The sequence below is a fragment of the Canis aureus genome, chromosome 27 (assembly GCF_053574225.1).
Source record: "Canis aureus isolate CA01 chromosome 27, VMU_Caureus_v.1.0, whole genome shotgun sequence".
Lineage (NCBI taxonomy): Eukaryota > Metazoa > Chordata > Mammalia > Carnivora > Canidae > Canis > Canis aureus.
In genome coordinates this window covers 45920973-45926405 of record NC_135637.1, presented here as the reverse complement: position 1 = coordinate 45926405, position 5433 = coordinate 45920973, and the positions used below count along the sequence as shown (strand labels likewise).

At 52.4% G+C, this 5433-nt stretch overlaps 1 long non-coding RNA gene across 3 annotated transcripts; it reads right to left on the bottom strand.

Moving 5' to 3' along the window:
- Positions 1-722: 722 nt before the first annotated feature.
- On the bottom strand, positions 723-3241 carry LOC144299397 (uncharacterized). 3 transcript variants are annotated; one of them, XR_013366137.1, is made up of 3 exons: positions 3139-3241; positions 1569-1638; positions 723-1033 (listed from the first exon to the last, which is right to left on the bottom strand). It is a non-coding gene; the product is annotated as an uncharacterized LOC144299397 (long non-coding RNA). The 3 variants fall into 3 exon arrangements; XR_013366136.1 differs by lacking the exon at positions 3139-3241 and adding an exon at positions 1949-2028 and having other exon boundaries at positions 1569-1709; XR_013366138.1 differs by lacking the exon at positions 3139-3241 and adding an exon at positions 1949-2028.
- Positions 3242-5433: the final 2192 nt, after the last annotated feature.

The following is a 5433-nucleotide window of genomic DNA, read 5'->3' as shown; positions in this document are numbered from 1 at the left end:
CTCCGCTCACCAGTGGATAGTTGTGGAACCTAACCAACGTTATCACTTGGTGGGTTTGACAGAACTTACCTCACAAGATGCAGTTCTGGGCATGCGGTCATATCATGTCCAACGGTCTTCCACCAGGGCCCAGCAGCATTACAGGAACGGCTTTATGAAACATATCCGAGCCACCTCTGTGGACAGCATGGGTTTGCTCCAGACTCCTGGAAGGTATCGTTCCCTACCCATGATACACCCAATCTTCTGAGATCTGCTCAGTCTTATGCCCAAGTAACAAGGCTGCTTTCAACTGCAGCTTAGACTCTGCTGCTCTGCAGAGAATTTCCTATCCTGGGATACACTCAAAAGTCGAAGTCTTTTTGGGTTCAGTCAGTTAAGAGTCTGACTTTGGTCAGGTCGTGATCTCAACGTCCTAGAATGGAGCCCTGCGTTGGGAACTTTGGCTCAGGTTGTGATCTCAATGTCCTGGGATCGTGCCCTGTGTTGGGATCCGTGCTCAGCAGGGAACCTGCTTCTCCCTCTCCCTCTGCTCCTGCCCTGTGCTCTCCTTCTTTAACAAATAAAACCTTTTTTTTTTTAAGTGGCAGTCTTTTGTGTCACCTGGTATACAAGGCAGAGAAGCGTTCTGAGATGTGGAATATGTTGTCTCCAAAACCTGAAAAGTCCTCTCAGGCATTGTGCTTCCTTCTCTGCAGGAGATTCAAGTGGTAAAACTCATGTTTTACTTTGGATGATAGGACCCAGCATGTCCCCAACTGTTGGGGCACTCAAAATTGTTCTCATGTGGCAGATAATCGAATCTTCACAGGCATCTTCTCCAACAATGGAATGCACGTTTCTTACCAAGGCTTCCAATGTGCCAGACATTTCCTGTAATCTAACTCCATTGACAAGCTATCAGAGGAGCAAATCGGCACAATGTTCTTCAGATACCCAGGTGGTACGTGAACTATGACAGACTGGAAAGGTACAACCCTGGAGCAATGGGAAATGCATACTGTTGTCTGCTCCATGTGAATCCAAACGGTATCTGATAGGGATAGAAAGAAACACATTTGCCAACTAATGTTTGTATACCATGTACCTGAGAAGTCATGAATCTGGCTTGAGCGAAGAGACTACATCTGGCATAGCAGCCTCAGTTGGGGCTACTATCTGGGTGAATTTATGGAAATTTCGGCCAACCTCCAGGATGAATCTGGTTTCTGCAGGGGTAGACAGGTGAATTAAATGGAAATGTGACAAGGACCATCACTTGAATCCTTTATATCCTTAAGAGGAATAAAATTAGGGATGCCTGGGTGGCTCAGTAGTTGAGCATTTGTCTTAGGGTCAGGGAGTGATCCTGGGGTCCCAGGATCCAGTCCCACATTGGACTCCCTGCATGGAGCCTGCTTCTCCTCCCTCTGCCTATGTCTCTACCTCTCTCTCTCTGTCTCATGTGAATAAATAAAATCTTTTTTAAAAACAAAGGAATAAAAAAAACACCAAACAAAACAAAACAACAAAAGAGTAATAAAAATATCCGTCATTCCTCCTAGATTGTGATATTGATTTATACTTACTATTTTGACCAGGGATGGAAACAGGTACAGAGGCCTCCACTTGGCCTCCACAATCATGATAGTTCTGATCCTACAAATGAAAGACGCAATGTGTGTTCTGCATGGATTTTCAAACATTCTATTCCATTACACATCTGCAAACTGAGTAATGTCACACGGTTACCATTGTGAGCTGGATCCTGACCTGGGATTCTATTTATTTGGCTCCCCATAGGCCCCATCCTAACAGTGAGCCACGATTATGTTTTGTACATCCAGAAACTAATGTTAACTCTGACCCTACATCCAACAATATTAAAATTCTTGGTATATTCCCCCTTCCCCAGTCCACTCCTCAAATTACTCCTAGAGTCCAATCCCCCTTGTTTATTTACATTTACCCAAATGTGGTAGGCAGCCTCCCAAATGGCCACAATGATTCTAGCCTCCTGGTATTCAGTCATTCCCTTGTGAAGTCCCCTGCCTCACTGAGTAAGGCAGACCTGTGACAATCTGTGACAATTACAATGTGTGACTTCCAACGTTAGGTCATAAAAGGCATTGTGACTTCCGCTTTGCTTCCCCTGGATCACTTGCTTTCACGTCATGGAAACACCCAAGTAGCCTTATGGAAACATCCATGAGGCAAGGAATTGAGGCCTCTGGTCAAAAACTTACTGGCCGGGCACCGGGGTGGCCCAAGTCATGATCCCAGGGTCTTGGGGTCAAGCCCCACATCAGGCTCTCTGTTCAGCAGGGAGCCTGCTGCTCCCCCTGCTTGTGCATGTGAGTAAGCTGCCTTGGAAGTGGACATCCCAGGCTCAGCTCAACCTTCAAATGACTACAGCCCCAACCCACATCTTGTGTGCATTCTCAGAGACACCATGAGCCAGCACTATCTGGCTAAGCTTTAACTAGATTTTTGACCCACAGAAACCACGTGAGATAACAAAAATAGTCAATTATGCTACTAAGTTTTGGGGTAACTTATTGCACAGCTACAGGTAAAAGATATGCTGAATAACTGTACGAAAATTCCTGGAAGAATATTTATCCCCTTGCCATACATACATGGTCCTTTGTTCTGGGGACCTGGCCTCCTCTTCAAAGACTAGACAGTCCCAGGCCTGAACACTGACTAGAACTTGGCAAGGGATCATGCCTTTGTATTGAGCCGTCTTCAGCCTCCCATCATCCAGCCTTGATTTCTTTTGATAATAAGAGTACTACTCCTGGTGGCTGACCTTCCATTTTGTACGAAAAACACTGGGCTCTTCAAACCATTTCTGGAACCCTTTGTGGGTTGGTGCCTTGGCTGCCACTCCAACCTCATGGCTCACAGTAAATGGTGTAAACCTGGCCTCTGATGGTTCAATGCCACCGCCTGACCTCAAGTGCTGCAGGGTCCTGTCATCCGTTTCTATGACAGCCACTCTTACTGTTTGTCAGCACTGGCCTATGCACGTACCCCACCACTGAACTGTTTAACGACGCTGCTGTCCCTCTCATCAGCATATTCCTAGAGCCTTGGTAAATGATGTGTTTGTCGGTGCTTCCTGTGGAATATATCCATTTGCTTGGGTTTTCTTACCTTAGAAAGTCATCATATGTATCCCAGCTTCACAATCCCTGAGCGGTTTAGCCTTCAGCTGCCATCTGTCAGGGGTCCAGCAATTTCAACCTCACTGAGCACGGCCGTAGCTTCCTTTCATGCTTCTAGAAGCCATCCTTGTAGCAAGTTCACACAAACTCCTGCGGTCCCTGACAGAATGTCAAACCTTGTATCTCAGAAGAATACTCCCAAAGCAGTAAATTCACCCTACCCAATCTGAATCCCCCTCTCCTTTATCAAGCACCTATAATACAGTCCCAAACACGGTCCCCAAGCTGGTACTTGCTGGTTAGGTCGTTCAGCCTCCTTAGGGTGTAGTACCTTCATCTGCCTTCTCAGCCTGAGCGCATCTCCTGCTCTGTTATGCTGGAACATAGCCCCAGTTACACACAAGGGGAGAAACTGGAGAAGAGGGCAAGAAGAGCAAATCCTGTCTCAGTGAAGGATGGCTCTGCAAGTATTCAAATAAAAGACTTTGATGGGGTTTTCGTTTCTTAGGGGGATGGTTTTTTTTTTTTTTTTTTTTTTTTTTGGTTTTGTGTCTTGTTGTTTTCTTTTTAGGTAGGCCTCATGCCGAGTATGGGGACAGAACTCACCCCCCAAAGTCAAGAACTAAGCCAAGATCGAGTGCAATGCTTAACCAACAGAGCAACCCAAGTGCCCTAAAGATTTTAGCTTTGCTCGTTTTGTTTTTAAGATTTTATTTATTCTTGAGAGAGACAGAGAAAGAGGCAGAGACCTAGGCAGAGGGAGAAGCAGGCTCCGTGCCAGGAGCGCTATGCAGGACTTGATCCCAGGACCCCAGGATCAAGCCTTGAACAGAAGGCAGATAGATGCCCAACTACTGAGCCACCCAGGCGTCCCAAGATTTTAGTTTTTAATAGAGTGGGAGGGCAGCCCAGGTGGCTCAGTGGTTTGGCGCGCCATCAGCCCAGGGCCTGATCCTGGAGACCCGGGATCGAGTCCCACGTCAGGCTCCCTGCAAGGGGCCTGCCTCTGCCTCTGACTGTGCCCCTCTCTCTGTCATAAATAAATAAAATTTAAAAAAACTAGAGTGGCTTGGCCCACTCAGTCCCATGGGCTCAGAGGGTTAAGGACGATTTCAGATCACAGGGGCCTCAATGCAGGTAACTCCATCGACACGCCCAGGGGCCAGTCTTTCCCGAACGGGAGGACTTTAGCACAGCAAACCCGCCGTGGCTGGGAGTTGAGGCTTCTCGGGAACTCCGCTTCCCTGGGCAGTAGGTCCCAGGCGGACCCTTAGCTGCTCGGCCCGCATCCCCCGCGCCCACCAGCCCGAGAGGAAGGCGTCCTGGCCGCTCCCCAGCAGCTCCCGAGGCGGGCTCTCGATCGCCAGTCGGCTCCCTGCCTCCGTGCGCCCGGCCCAGCACAGCCGTCCAACGCCGGGGTCCCCCTCGCTAACCACTTACTCGTCAGGACGCTCCCCAGAGCGCGTGATGTGCGCGGGCTCGTGCCCTCCGTCCGCGGGCCGCCCTCCCGAGGCAGCGATTCAGCGCCGCTGACGCCCTGACCCTGACCGTGGGGCCTGCGCATCCGCAGCCCGAGGCGAGGCCCCGCGGGGGGCGGGGTGGGGGCGGCTGCGACCGGGCCTAGCACGTGCCCTCGGGCCTCGGGTCAAGGCGACCAGGCCGCGCAGGTGGCGCAGGCGGCTCGAGCCCGAGAGAACGGCTCCGCCGGCCCGGCCCGTGGTGCCGCCGCCCGCACCCCCGGGGCCGACCGTCCGCCGCCCCGTCACACCCGGGGGCGCGGGGAGCCTGGGCCAGGCTGCGGCACACCCCGCCGTCCCGCGGCCTCGCAGGTGGGCTCGGGGCTCCTGCTCCACGTGGCGAGGCCCGGTGACCCCGGAGCCCCCCGCCGCTGACCATGGCGACGTGGGGACCCGAGTCGTCCCAAGAGCCCGGAACGGAAGGCTCAGAGCCTGACCGCGGCGCCGCGAAGCTTCCTCTGGCTCCCACGGCGGCGCCGGGAGGGGCGGCTTCTCCCTGAGTCACGTGGGGTGTGGGAGGGAAGAGCCTGCGCCCCTCCCCGGGTCACGCGGTCGGCAGCGGGCACAGCCCCGCCCCTTCCGTGGGTCCCCTGCGGGGAGGGCCTGCGCTTGTGGGTTCTTTGGTGGCCAATTAGCCATCATAGAGCGTAACACCCAGTGCTCATCCCGTCAAGTGCCCCCTCAGGGCCCGTCGCCCAGTCACCCCCACCCCCGCCCTCCTCCCCTTCCACCTCCCCTAGCTCGTTTCCCGGAGTTAGGAGTCTTCA